This window comes from Rhinolophus sinicus, linkage group LG04 (genome assembly GCF_036562045.2).
Source record: "Rhinolophus sinicus isolate RSC01 linkage group LG04, ASM3656204v1, whole genome shotgun sequence".
NCBI lineage: Eukaryota > Metazoa > Chordata > Mammalia > Chiroptera > Rhinolophidae > Rhinolophus > Rhinolophus sinicus.
The window spans coordinates 30451217-30466493 of NC_133754.1; the positions used below are offsets into that span (position 1 = coordinate 30451217).

General features: G+C 42.6%; 1 long non-coding RNA gene across 1 annotated transcript in view; it reads left to right on the forward strand.

Moving 5' to 3' along the window:
- The window catches only part of LOC141571291 (uncharacterized), a 203734-nt gene that overhangs the window by 110331 nt on the left and 78126 nt on the right, over positions 1-15277 (forward strand). Inside the window, exon 3 of the long non-coding RNA XR_012496051.1 lies at positions 1622-1789. This is a non-coding gene — a long non-coding RNA (uncharacterized LOC141571291). The remainder of the gene's footprint in view (positions 1-1621; positions 1790-15277) is intronic.

The following is a 15277-nucleotide window of genomic DNA, read 5'->3' on the forward strand; positions in this document are numbered from 1 at the left end:
GTAGAGTCTGGTTGCTAAGGCTTGAAATGATTGTTATTTGTAGCTAACACAAAGTTGTTCCAAAATGCACTCAGCCTTACAAGCAAACAAGTTCTAAATTTTTAAGAGAGGCATGGATTGAATCTTCCAACATATGAAAATAATATTTTGACACTTTGCGATACACATGTATTTGTGCATTAAATTTTATGAAATGCTAGGGGGAGTTTGTTTTTTTTTTAAGTTAAAGACATAGATCTTTAAAAACTCATATATTTAAAATGCTTGAATTTTTATAGCATTTATTTCTAAAATTTCATTTTCTTTTGAGTCCTGTTATAAAATTGGGTTGATGAACAACAAACCTGCATGACAGGCAAATAAATGTGTGATTGTACTTTAGTTTTATTTATTGACTTTCTTCCAAACCCAGAGCCTTGTAATTTGTTTCTTTTCCATTTGTTTCATAAGGACTCTTAATTTTCTCCAAATTAATTAATGTGTCAATTCCATTCACATTCCTAATTTTTGAAAATGAAATTATAAGCTAATCCTAAAGTTAATAGTGACTGAAAAAAAAAAATAGGAAAGAAAATTAAGGTGATGAAAACGAGCATCCTGGTTATCTATTGATGTGAAATAAACCTCTCCAAAGTTTACTGGCTTAAAAGAATAGTTTATTATTATTTTTTTCATTTTTCTATGGATTTGTTGCAAGCGCCTGGAAGGGCAGTCACCACATTTCAGTCTCTTCCTGAAAGTCAAGGGGACATTGACCCCTCCGCAGGACTCTACCTCCCTGTGTGGTATTCATGACGCGAGTGGGGAACAAAGTCCCGGCACACAGGTTCAGATAGAGTGAGTAATACAGCTTTATTTGGGAGCCAATGTCCCTCCAGAGGCCAAAGCTCTGGTAAACACAGGTTATACAGAACAGAATAGAATTTAATAACGAACCAAGTCCCAGAGTTAACCGGGATGGAGAAGTTTCCTGGTCCGGGAGAGGCGACTGGGCCTATGATGGTCTGAGGCAAGCTGGTCTCTCAAGGAAGAACTTCGGAGAGTCCCGGGGTATTGCGGCTTGCATCTCACAGAGGATTCTGTCGGATCATCCAGATGAATGTCCCGTAGGATCCTTCTAGAGTGTCTCGCTCAGCGCCTCGCAGAGGGTCTTAGCTGGGGCGCCCAGTCAGACCACTCATGGCATTGCTCTGGAGGTCTGCTTTTATCCTCTTTTCCTTGGGCTTGCTTACTTCTTAGGTGATAACCAGAAGTTGTTTGCCAGGAGTTGTTTACCTCTCAGGTGATAACCAGAAATTGTTTTGGTGAACATGTTTACCACTCAATTTTGTTATGCTCGGTTTCACACATAAACATAAACATGTTTACTTTCATGTATATGCTCTACACATAAACATGTTTAATTTCACTTTACTCTTATCAGTCTCCCACATGTGCGGCCAGAGTCCTGTCCTACTAGTAAACAACTTGTTTTGCAAACCTCAATCCAACATGTATAATACATTTTATATGCTCTATACAGGATTGAATGGGTTTAGGTGGGTGGGTGGTTTTGCTTAGAGGTTCTGTCATGGAGTTGCAGTTAAATGAAAAAATCTCACCGAAGCTGAATGTCTGTCAGGGCTTGTTCACATTGTTGCCAGTTGATGCTGAATGAAGGCTGGAAGCTCAGCTGGAGTTGTCTACAGGTACCTCTACACAAAGGCTCTCCTCATGGCCTGGATTTGTATCATTATGGCAGTGTTCTGAGAGGGAGACATCCAAGAGACAGCATTGCAAAGAGACCAAGGTAAAAGCTGCAAGGTTTTTATGTCTAATGTTGGGTCCCACAATTGTGTTTATTCTGAATTGTATTCAGTCAGTTTTCTATGGCCACCCCAGATTCAAGGGAAATCCTGTCTCTTTACTGGAAAAAAGACATTGCATCCATCTCTAAGCCACCACAGAGAGGCACTGGATTTCCCAGATTTCAACACATGTAAAGTTATGTTAATTTTAAAATTTTGCATGGGCATAGGGATAGACAAACACAGACACAGCCTTGTCTGTGTCTAGAGAACCCAGACACAGCCTAACACACATGTAGAATCTTGGAATCTGAGAGAGGAAAACTTTTGAAAGTGTGAATAGAAGATAGATTATTTAAAAATCAGTGTTAGTACAACACCCTGTTCACAAAAATAAATAAATAAAAGTCCTACTTAATACTGTATAAACATTAAGGTTGTCTTGTAGTATATACAATAAAATAAATATAATAGAATAGGAATAAGTCAATGTATTGTTGTGAAATGCCAAATAAAATACAAGAAAATGCAATATTAATAGCAGATGAAGAGGAATTAAAGATCAAAATAATAATACAATTCAATTAACATAGCGTATGTGATAAACTTTTCCATGAATTCTCCTAGGTATACATTCATAAGGAGAAATGCCTAGAAATATAAGTTCCTTCAGAATACAGTAGTAATAGAGATTTAATATATATCTGTCAGTACTAATGAATTACATAGTAAAGGAAACAAGGAGTAATATGAAAATGGCAAATAATAAAATCAACAAGCACTATCATATGTATACAATATTGAAAAATGAGTAAATAAGTATGAAATAAAGACCTAAAACAGAGATGAAACATTTATCTCTTATTTCTTTAAAAATATATTAAATTGATCATATATTGATCTCCCCTCAAAAACTTCAATAAATTCAATTAGGTGCAGGCTACATTGCCTCTGCATAAGCCATATTAGTTGAAATTAAATAAAAAAATTAAATGTACACATACCAAAACCTTAGCAACTTAAAATAAAAACTACTTAAAAAACAGGGATCAATAAAAATTCTCAAAATCAATATTATAAGTTACCTAAAATTTAGTAAAAAAGTGAACAAAATTTTTAAAATGTTCACAAGTTTTCCAATGATTATATAACGTTAGCAATTTCTCAGCATACAGTGGTACCTTGGTTTTCGAATGTCTCCATTGATGAACATTTCGGTTTACGAACACTGTAACTTTTATGGATCTATGGTATCATTAGATAGTAAAATTCATGGTAAATTTGCAGTTTTAGGGGTTGATTTTAAAGGTCTGGAATGGATTAATCTATTTTGCATTATTTTCTATGGGGAAACTATGCCTCGGTTTTCGAAAGTTTCAGAACTTGAATGGTCTTCTGGAATGGATTACGTTTGAAAACCAAGGTACCACTGTAATTTTTTCAGGGACAAATTAAACTGAATTAATATATTCACATCACTTGTACTGGAACAGGATTGGTAAAACTCAGCAGCCCTTTCTAATTAAACAATAGGCTATGTAAAAAAATAATAGAATAGAACATAAATATTATGTAAGGATTACTACAAACCAATACTAATTTGCATAATATTGTTACAAAACCAGCTCTACAAATTAAATTGTTTTTGAAGTTAAGCCTAATGTAATACAAGAAAATGAAATAATATAATTATTGGAAATAAGATTATTTTTAATTTCATATACATATTGTTATATACTTAGAAAAATCTTTTATAAAATGTTTTAAAATATTTCAGAAGAAAAGCTACTAGTCATATTTAATATTTATGAATTATATTTAAAATTTATAAGATATCCTTGTATCATAGCAGAATATACCAGTATAATAAATAATGAAAATTAATAGCCTTCTTTTATGGCAGTATTAATCAGCTGGCAGTGAAAAATGAAAAATAAAATTTAAAGTATCATAACAAGGGCTAACAGTTGCAGAGACTAAAATATTATTGATGTAGGAATAGTTTTCTGTGTGTCCCCAGATGATGTAAATGATGTTGGATCTGCCAGCAGTGTCTGGGTGTGGGTCGGGATGGTGTCTCGTGAGACCGAAGAATGGACACACGGACCAGGGAGAGGCAAAAAGCTGTAAAGGAAGAGTTTATTGGAGGCAGGAGAAGAGGTTGCAGCGTGGGGGTCCCAACCAGTTGCCCAGTGACTGAGGCAAAAACTCTTACTTTTATACGTTCCCTTGCCTGTTTGTGGAAGGGGGCTGGAGCCTTCTAATTGAATTTATCTATCAGGTTTGTCCTGTTTGCCCATCCTGAAGGGATTAACGAACTAACCCATTCCTATCTATCAGATCTGCTCCTTTGTCCGTCCAGAAGGGATTTGAGATAATTTATTAACCTCAAGGCGCGGTCTCATCTTTGTCCTGGAGTGAAGGAGACATTCCAGAACCTGGAATTTCAGGATATGGCTGTTTTTTTGTTTATTTCACCAGGGATCCCCCTGTCTACCTAGCAATCATCTAACTGTCTCAATTCCCCCTCTGAAGATGTAACCCTCACTGCTGTTAGGGAACAGGGGTGATGACCACTCTGGCTACTTCAGGCTGACGAGGGGCATAGTAGGGAGAGACCGGCAGCTAGAACTTGTCCAGAGGTCTATCTAAGGGTCCCCGGTAGATGAACAAATCCAGGTAAGGATTTTGTCTTGTAGGCCATTATAGCCAACCAGTGCACCCACTGATAAGCTGACACACATTGTAGGCAACAGCATGAGGTAATACCTATTATAATGGATAAAAGAAAAATGAGAAAAGTTTCCTTAAGTCCCGCTAAACTGGGAAGCCAGGAAGTAAGGAAGGTAAAGAACCTTGTTTTTAGTTTAATATTGGAAACTATATTATGAATTTGTTGAACTTTATCTTTAATTAACTGTGAATTATCAGAGAGATTGAAACAGCATAACCTTTTAAACTTTTCATATCCTTGATGAGAAGTAGATAATCTATGGCAGCTCTGTTTTTGAGAACTGTTTTTCTGACCTGTCCTAACTCTTGCCTCATGGCATGGGTAGCCTGTGAGGTAAATTAAAGCACTGGTTGGAGCTGCCAGTGAAACTAACCCATTGATTAGCCAGAGTTACGGCTCTTTTTTCTTTACTCTTTTCTAGTATTTGGGTGAGAGTTATTAGCTTAGCTAGTAGTGTGCTGCCCCAGAGGGAAGGCTTGTATTTTCTAACATATTATATAGAGTAACTACAGCAGCCTTTTGTATGTTGTTTTCTATAAAAGAGCTCTCATCAGTGAAGAGTCCAATCTGGGTTGTCTAGAGGTGTTTTTTATAAATCTGCTCTAGCAGTGTAGGTCTGTATTAAAACTTGTTGGCAATTAATTTTTTCTCCATCTCTGGGAGGAATGCAGCAGGATTAAGTGTGGAGCAGGTCTATATTTGGATTACCGGACTTTCTAACAACAGGGCCTGATACCTTAGGAGATGGCTATCAGCAAGCCAGTGACTATTATTGTTGCAGAATCCAAGACCAGAAACAACCGAAGCAGCACTCAGAGAGTTAGGAGAGTCAGTTTTACTACGCCAGCAGGCTCAGCGGGATCCTTCCCAAAAGACTGAGCCCCTAGCAAGGTTTTGAGCAGGTTTTTACGGGTTGGGGACTTCCTTGAGTTGGGGAAGGGGTAGGTGTCGTATGGTGATTGGCTCGGGGTGTGGCTTGGAGGGGGTTATGCGGAAGTGGGCTGGGGCTTAGGCTGGGGACCTCTCTCTCTGATCAGGTCACCATTTTAGGTCAGTTTCACGTGGCAGGGAACCACTTTAGGTTCAGTTTCCCCATCATTATTAGTATTTAAAAGTCCTTGAATATGATGGAGGGCAAAGATGGTTAAGTCCTGTCCCATCGTGAGCTTGGTGGCTTCAGGAATGAGGAGGGCAGCTGCAGCTGTGGCCCGGAGGCAAGCTGGCCAGCTGTGTGCTACGCAGTCTAGTTCCTTACTTAATAGTTTCAGAGTCCTTTTTAAGTTTAATTTGTTTCTTTTACATTTTCTTTAAGGTATAGACCAATGATAAGAAATCGGCTGAGTAAAATGAGCCCAAATCTGGGGGCTGCCTTTATGTTTACAACCAAGCAGTTTTCAGAGGAAAAAGGTCCAGAGTGAGCAGTTGAGACAGAATAAATGGCTTCTATATCAATTAGGAAATTAATAGGCTTACCTGCCACGTTAGGGTCACCCGCAGTTTGAGACTAGCTCGGCAGCTGCTGGGAACTTCAGGCCCAACAGTGATGACAGCCATTTTTGGGGAGGGGGTTGATCCCTTCTCCCTTCAGAACAAGGGGTACTCTCTCCTGTAGTGCCCTTTAGTCTGTACAGGGGGCACGGCTGTTTTGGAGGACTAGGGCACTCCTTATTCCAGTGGTCTGGGCTTCTACATCCAAAGCAAGCTCCTTTATCTGGCATTTCCTCTTCTGGGGCTTTTGGGTGATTTGAGGTGGCTTCAGCCCTGGATTGTCTATAACTGTGGCCAAAAGTCTGGCCTGTCTCTGGTCTCATCCTCTGGTCTCACTGTTCCTTTATTCCTCATTTTTCTGTCTTGGTTGTTAAAGACATTTAAACAAATTCCTGGCCTTCTCTAGGATCTGAGCCTCTTAATCAGCGATGTAACTGTGGGTCAGAACCATTAGAATTCCCTGCCAGTTAGGGGAAAACATTATGCGAAGCTTCCTTATATTGGCCTATAGCTGATACCAAAGAAGGCACATGAACTCTAGCAGTTCTACAATATAGAAGTTTACTTAACTATTTCAAAACTTAGTTTTTAGATTTAATTTTTGAGTAACCAAGGACCTGACTGAGAAAATACAAAACATAGAAAATTATTTTGGTGACATATATAATCTTTGCTATTTTAGGTAGAAAACTTTTTCATAATGTCAGTAACAGACCAATAGTCTAATAAACTTTATCTTAGTAGAGAGAGAAAACTTAACTTTTATTTTGTATCAGCTTACTTTTGAGATTTAAATTTACTTGGTTAATAACTCTCAAAACTTCTCACAAACCTACAACTTTCCCAGTTCCTCTTAGTTTGTCTCTTTTTACTTATTCAGAAATAACCATCTTTAGGACAAACTGCTTTCTTTCAGTACCTTCAAAAATGTATTTCCATACCTTATACCTTCCTTGAAAACACACACCATTTTCTTCCATGTTAGAATCCATAACCTTCAGAACCTTAATTTTTACTGACAACCAAAAGCAAGCAATTAGCACTTCCATTGGCAAATCCAGGAATATATTTGGTAATCTTTAAAAGCTTTTGTAGGCTTTTGTAATAAAATAGGCTTTTGCAATAAAATGTAAGATATACTTATTAACTGATCTTACTTTCTCTCTTAACATTCCTGTGACAAGAAGCTAGAAATAGATTTAGACCTACCTAATAATTAACACCTTGGCATTTTGTTATTTGAAATAACTAGATATTTAATCTAAGCTACTTTCTTGACAAATTCTGTAACAGAGATAACATGACTTTAAAAGTAGGCTTATTTGGAACGTTAGTACTCTAGAACTCCAATCTAAAGGTGATTTCCTTTATAATGAATCCAACTTCGAGTGGTCCCCGCAGGACTTAGAATTAGAGCAATGGAGTAAGGGGTCTGGCTTGAGAATTAGCTGCTTGGTTTTTAAAAGTGCCATGTTTTTCCTTCAGATACCTCAGCCTCAGGTATTTCTGTTTATCGGTGGATTAGGAGATGGGTGTTTGTTGAAGGGACATCCTCAGGAGAGGAGGTTCCTTTGGAGGAGTCCTTTGGAGGAGTCTCTTTAGGAGCGGTCTCCTTAAGGAGACTCTCTCTAGAAGGAATCCCCATAGGAGGAGTCCCCTTTGGAGGAGGGAGGCAAGCGATCACGGCCAAAAGAACCGGGTCAACGCTACATATTTTACCAAGATCTGGATTGTCCCTCGGCAAAAATAGCCTAAACATATGGAACTTCCGACCATTTGTCCTCCTGTCTGGAAAACAGGTCTAGCTGCATGATAGTATTGTAATTAAAACTTCCCTCAGAAGGCCAAGTCTCCCCATATTCTAATGTATATTTAGGCCAAATCTCTAAGAAAAAGAAAACCAGGCACGGCTTCTTCAAAGTCTGAGGGTCAAATTTGTCCCAGTGTTTCAAGATGTAATTCAGGGGGGTGAAGGCATGTGAGGGCTGATTGCCCACCTGAAAGGGAGGAAGAACAGAAAGGTGTCCCTTTGCAGTTCATCTCCCACAACTTGCTCTAGGGCGTCCCCTAGACCCGTGGGCCACGGACGTCACATGACCAGTTCTGAGGCAGGTGGGGAGACATGGCGCACCAGGATTATTCACACTTACCTGCGTGGCCTGGCCTGTGCCTCCAGGTGGGCGCCTACCCTGTCCCCGCCTGAATGTCTGACACTGGCCCACAGGCCAATAAAGGCTGTGGCCAATAACGAGGTGCCTTAAGGTAAAGCAGTGTATGTCCCAACTCTGGGCATCACAAAAATTGATGGTCGATTAATATAATAGTGGCCTTTTAAATAAAGATGTTTAAGAAGGGAGTATATACTTAAAGCTTGTAGGGAAGGCATGCGGCCTAGGCAAGAGGGAGTGGAAGGAGGCCCTGAAGCCCAATATGTGAGTGGGGACAAAAAGAGATACCTGAAGCCCAAAAGGCTTCAGAGAAGGCTGTTTCCTTAAGGAAAATCGAATCTGGAATATGTTGGTCCTCCTTAAAAACTTTGCCTGGTGGTGGCTGAGGTGGCCTGGTGGGTGGGGGCTCCAGAGAAGCTGCGCTCTTGCGGCCCCTCCCTCTCAGCTGTCTCTGCAGTTGAGCCTAGTTGGGGGTGGAGCCAGGCAGCAGAGAAGCCACAGGGTCCCCAGACGAGTACAGAGATAGAACAGAGGAGATGAAAAATCAAGTCTCCAGAGAGGCATTATGCCGCGCAAACAGACCTCTCTGGTGCTTGGGTTTGTCTTGAGCCTGGCAGGTACTAAATGACCTGTTCCAGGACTGGGTTACCCTGTCATGGGAGGTTTCAAGCGGTGGACAGCCTAATGGCCATTTAACTGTCCCACCCATGCCCACAAAGGACGGCAAACAAAAGAGGTATAGGAAAGTGAGTGAGAGGTTTTGTTGTCCCCTAAAAGGGACTCAGCTCCTGGCTAGCTTGTTAAAATATGTTACTGGAGAGTGTTGAGGAGGTCTCACAGGGAAGGGACCCCAGACCAATGTCTCATGTGCTAGGGAGCGATAGTGACAGGATGAAAGAACAGCAGAGATAAAGGAGACCTGCTGGCACCCTTATGGGCAGTCAGGCTGGGAAGGGACCAGAGGGACCTTTGGGGCCCACCACAGAGTAGCCATGCCCAGGGTCCCTCAGTTGTCCACAAAGGCCCACAGCAGAAGGAATAAGAGAAAGTAGCAGAGAGTGGGAGGGAAGCCTCTGAATGGCATCCTCACAGGCAGTCGGGCTGGGGGGAAGACCCAGGGAGCCTTTGGGACACACCGCAGAGTAGCCACCGTCAGAGTCCTGCAATTGCTGCCAAGGGCCATTCACCTCAACCATGCACGTCTTTGGGTTTTACTCCCCCCAAGAGAGAAAGCAAGAGAGAAGGCAGTTGGACTGTGGCCAACATTCCTCCGGCTCAGTGCCGGAGGGGATCAACCAGAGCCCTTCTGCAAGACCTGCCCTCAGAGGGTTAAGGTCGGCAGCCACACTAGTTGCTTTGAAATGGCTGACAGAGGCCCGATATTTGTGTGATAGAAAAAGGAGACTAAAATGATGAAGGCCCATAGGGTGGGCAAGTAGAAAGGCACAGATAATATTTACCTCTCCTTCAATCCTGGACGAGCCCCCAGATGATGTAGGAAGAGTTTTCTGTGAGTCCCCAAATGATGTAGATGATGTTGGATCTGTTGATAGTTTCTAGGTGTGGGCAGGGATCGTGTCTCGTGAGACCAAAGAATGGACACACGGACCAGAGAGAGGCAAAAAGTTGTAAAGGATAATAGTTTATTAGAGGCAGCTCCCAAGCGGGTGGGGGGTCTCAAATGGGGGTGCCCAGTGACTGAGGCAAAAGCTTTTACTTTTATACCTTCCCTTGCCTGTTTGGGGAAGGGGGGGCTGGAGCCTTCTAATTGAATTTATCTATCAGGTTTGTCCTGTTTGCCCATCCTGAAGGGATTAACGAAATAACCCATTTCTATCTATCAGATGAGCTCCTTTGTCTGGCCAAAACGGATTTGAGATAATTTATTAACCTCAAGGCTCAGTGTCATATCTTTGTCCTGGAGTGAAGGAGACATTCCAAACCTGGAGTTTCAGGATATGGCTCCTTTTTTGTTCATTTCACCAGGGACTTTCCTGTCTACCTAATGACAGGCTAACTAACCTGTCTCATTATTCAGTATGTTCAGGGCCCTGGGGGAAAAGTAACTAATAACTGTCAGAAAGAATAACTTATTTACAACCATCCTGCAAAGATGAAAATTGTTGCAATTATTTATATTTTTGTTCAACTTGTTACAACAAAACAAACTCTTTATCAGAATGAATTCCCATAGTATTCAACTCCTTCCGGTGCCTTTTTATAGCTTTAAATGTAATATGTTTTAAAGAGCTTTGAGTCCTAGAATGTGAATAGTGTTGTCTATTGACCAATATAATTAACACACTAATACTACTAAGCAATTCTGGGTGGTGGGAAGCACAGCAGAGAAATAAATACCATCATTGGTCTCTGTGAAGAATGAGTCCTAAATATGCTATGTACTGGTGAAGTTTTTTTTGTTGAGTTTTATCAGACAGAAAAAGCCTAGATATTTGTTATTAATAAAACAGAGATTGGAATAGTTGGGATAGTCACCATAATGCCAAGTAATTAATAAAGCCAATAAATTAACACTACTAAAAATAGGTGGTATCAGAAGTTGCACAGTAAAGGAAACCATCAAAAAAAAAAAAAAAAAAAGCAACCTACTGACTGGGAGAAGATGTTTGCTAATGATATATCTGTTAAGGGGATAATATCCAAAATATATAACTCAACATCAAACAACAAACAATCCAATTAAACCTGGGCAGAGGAACTGAGTAGAGATTTTTCCAAAGAAGACATATAGATGGCCAACAGACACATGAGAAAATGCTCAACATCACTAATAATCAGAGAAATGCAAACCAAATCCACAAACATCACCTCACACTTGTCAGAATGGTTATTATAAAAAATACAACAAAAAACAAGTGCTGGTAAGGATGTAGGGAAAAGGGAATCATTGTACACTGTTGGTGGGACTGTAAATTAGTGTAGCCGCTGTGGAAAACAGTATGGAGGTTCCTCAAAAAATTAAAAATAGAACTACTTTATGACCCAGCAATCCTACTGTTACCAGAGAGTGAGCCTTTCTCAGAGGGATGTCCAGGCTTGACTCTCACACCGGGGGTCGAACCCACGCAGAGTCTGGGCTAGATTCCCAGACTTGGGCTTGAACCCAGGACTTTGAGCAAAACTGGGAATCTTAGCCACTCTGGCTGCTGGGGGAAGGGTCCTCTTCGGCGTGGTATCCAGATTCTTGGCGTCTCGAGCAAAGAATTGGACGAGATACCCAGGTAAAGTAATGAAAAAGCAGTTTATTAGCAAAAGCAAGGGTAAAAAAGGCCTGCCTACTGAGGACTTGGAGTTTTTATCCCCTTTTCTTTCTCTAGAATGGGTTGTTTCTTTCCGGGAGTGAAACCACTTGATTGACACCTATGATTGACAAGAGGCTATTACCTCATCTTTTTTAAATGCCCATGTTCCTTCCCAGAATTCAGTCTGTTATAATGAAATTAATGAACTTCCGGGCGTATGTATGATATTATAGTGATGGTATAATGAGGCCCGGGTGAAATGAAGGTTGTTGTGGCCTTTAGTGAATAGGTATGAGTGACCGGTTTTGTACCAATTGGGTATTTTTGTACCCATTGGGTATTTTGTACCCATTTGTTTCCTCAGAGGGGTAGATAATTACAAGAAAAGTTGGGCGGTCACATTCTGTGGGTTGTGTTGGACGTGCAGGCATGAAGAGACCCTGTGGGGACAGAGCCCCAGAAAGCAGTTTCCAGGGTCCTGGCCTCACATGGAAAGGTTCTGGCTCAGGTAGTAAATGGCCATCAACTGTGATTACATGGCCATCAGCTGTAACCAGTGAGCCATTGGCCACTAATATAACTGCTGTGGCTACGCTAGCAGAAAATGGGGGCTAGCAAGAAGATGGTGGCTGGGCCTGCAAGTGGCAGCGCAGTGAGGGTTGCGAACAGTGTGGCTCCTGCTTCCTGTGTCTCCAACCCAGCTGCCAGAGAGAATATAATAGTACGACTCCCCTACCTATGGCTCCGTGGGTGTTCCTTTTTGGCCTCACCATATCCTGCGTTCTTATGTGGGAAGCAGGAGCAGAGATCCCGCATGACACCCCGTAGGCCACCCCGCACGACAAATTGCGCAGTGAACAGGGTACAGTGCCGGCCAAAGCTCCCCAAAGGGCGGTGGAGCAGTTTGTGTGTGTGAACACTCAGTCTCAGGAAGACCAGGAGGAGCAGCTGCCGGAGAGCTGGACCCCCGTGGAGGGGTGGGAAGACGTGGACGGTTCCCCATCCAGCATAGGCCGGAGAAAGAGAAGGTCGTTGTGACACTGTGGCTGGGAATTGCTTGCTGAGGCCTTCATCCCCAGATTGGGGAGGACTTGGAGCCCTCGCCCTGTGGAGAGGGCACACATTGTGAGGCTAACACACAGCCTGGGCGAATGACTGTGGACTATGGGGAATGGGTTCCGTCCCTAATTTAATGGACCACTTGACTGTCTGGGAACATACCACCATGTAGTGGAACTGGCGGATGTTTGCTTTTGTGTCTTGACTGGCCACCATTGAGTACATGTAAGCACCTTGACTGTGAGCGACTGTTGTTCCAGCAGGGTACCCTGAGAGGCCCAGAGAGAGTGGCAGTGGCCCGAGAGCCCTGGCTGAGCCCAGGAAGTCTTGCTGAGCCCAGAGAGAGTGGCAGTGCCCTGAGAGCCCTGGCTGAGTCCAGGAAGTCTGAGCCCAGAGAGAGTGGTAGTGCCCTGAGAGGCCCTGGCTGTACCCAGGGAGACTGGTAGTACCCTAAGAAGCCCAGGAAGTCTGGCTGTGCCCAGAAGACTGATGGTGCCCTGAGAAACCCTGGCTGTGTCTGGGGAGACTGGTGGTACCCTAAGAAGCCCAGGAAGTCTGGCTGTGCCCAGAAGCACTGGTGGTGCCCTGAGAAACCCTGGCTGTGCCCAGAGAGCCTGGCTATTGCATTCACCTCCAGGCTCCTCGCACAGGGCCCCTCGCGGAAGATGCTTGTTGCGTAGATTGTGAGGCGAGAGCCTATAGGGGTGGAGTGTGGGGACAGAGCCCCAGAAAGCAGTTTCCAGGCTCTTGGCCTCACATAGAAAGGTGCTGGCTCAGGTAATAAATGTCCATCAACTGTGATTACATGGCCATCAGCTGTAACCAGTGAGCCCTTGGCCACTAATGTAACTGCTGTGGCTACGCTAGCAGAAAATGGGGGCTAGCAAAAAGATGGTGGCTGGGCCTGCAAGCGGCGGCGCAGTGAGGGTTGCGAACAGTGTAGCTCCTTGTGGGGGCAGAGCCCCAGAAAGTAGTTTCCAGGCTCTCGGCCTCACATAGACAGGTGCTGGCTCAGGTAGTAAATGGCCAACTGTGATTGCATGGCCATCAGCTGTGGCTAGTTGGCCGTCAACTGTAACCAGTGAGCCATTGGCCACTAATATAACTGCTGTGGCTACGCTAGAGAGAGAAGAAGGATGGGGGCTAGCAAGGAGATGGCGGCTGGGCTGGCAAGCGTGGATGGCGGTTTGCGGACAGTGTGGATCCAGCCTCCAGTGAGAGTATAGTGCCGCCAGAGAGAATATAGTGGTATGACTCCCCTACCTATGGCTCCGTGGGTGTTCCTTTTCAGCCTCACCATATCCTGCGTTCTTATGTGGGGAGCGGGAGCAGAGATCCCACATGACACCCCACAGGCCGCTCTGCATGACAAATGGCACAGCGAGCAGGGTGCCCCACATGACAGACCCAATGCCTGTCTCTAACTGCCTGCCTTGTTTTCCCCTTGAGAGTTGTGATCCCCATTAAATCTCTATGGGAAGTTGAGGGACAGAAGTTCTTTTTTTCTGTATGTTTCCTGCTGGGCAGAGGCATAGAGCTGTTTCTACCTATTGTGGGAGTCACTGAACTCTAGCCCTATCTGATGTTAGATGAGAGGAAGGGGTCTTGAGATTTGCCTGGAAGACCATATTGGCTTCTTTAGTTGGGACTGGTAATCTTGCTGGGATATCATCTGTATCCCCAAAGCCCCTGAAGGAGGAAAAATAGATTTTAATTAATAAATTTCTTAAAGAGCAGAGCTCAAAGCTATTGATGAGGGGTGGCTACGTGACGGAAAATCCATCAGCTCTTATGGAGCCTGTGGCCATTCAACTGCTCACTCAGGTGGCATCAATTTTCCAGGAGCTGAGCCCAGAATGGGTTGGAAAGAACATTAGGCTTCAATGATTACAATCAACAAGTATAAATCACAAGTTTTAGGGTAATTATTTAAAGCAGGGGGTAGGAGATAAAAAAGTGGGGGAAAGAAAACTTAAGCATAAGGGAACTTAAAGTCTCTATAGGAAAGAAAATTGAAGTTTTTTAGTGGGTGGGGAGGGATACTCGCTTGGCCCATATCATTTCCCCCCTGTTGCGTATGTTATATAGATTTAAATTGGAGCCAGGAGTGGATCCCATAGAGACGCAAAACCTCTCCCAAGTCACAGGGAAGAAGTAAATAGAAGCATTGAAACTGGTATGCATAGTAAATGTATAGGAAGCAGAATCATTAAAAGGCAAAGAGAGAAAAGAACGTTTTCAAAAAGATCAGAGTATCATTTCCCAGCGTTGCATATGTCATGTAGATTTAAGTTGCAGCCAGGAGTGGATCCCATACAGAAGCAAAACCTCTCCCATATCACTACTGCTGGGTATTTATCCAAAGAAAACAAAAACACTAATTCAAAAAGATATATGCATCCTTATGTTCATCGAAGCATTATTTACAATAGCTAAGATATGGAAGCAACCTAGGTGTCCATCAATAGGTGAACAGATAAAGAAGATGTGGTGCATATATACAATGGAATATTACTTGAGTATAAAAAAACAAAATCTTGCCATTTGCAACAACATAGATGGACCTAGAGCGTATTATGCTAAGTGAAACAAGTTGGAGAGAAAAAGAGAAATACTGTATGATTTCACTTATATTGAGGAATATAAGGAACAAATGAATAATGAATACAGAACGAATGAATACAGAAACACATTGACAGATACAGAGAACAAATTGATGGTTGGCAGAGGAGGTGGGGTGAGGGGATGGGCCAAGAAGGGAAAGAGTAATAAGAATTA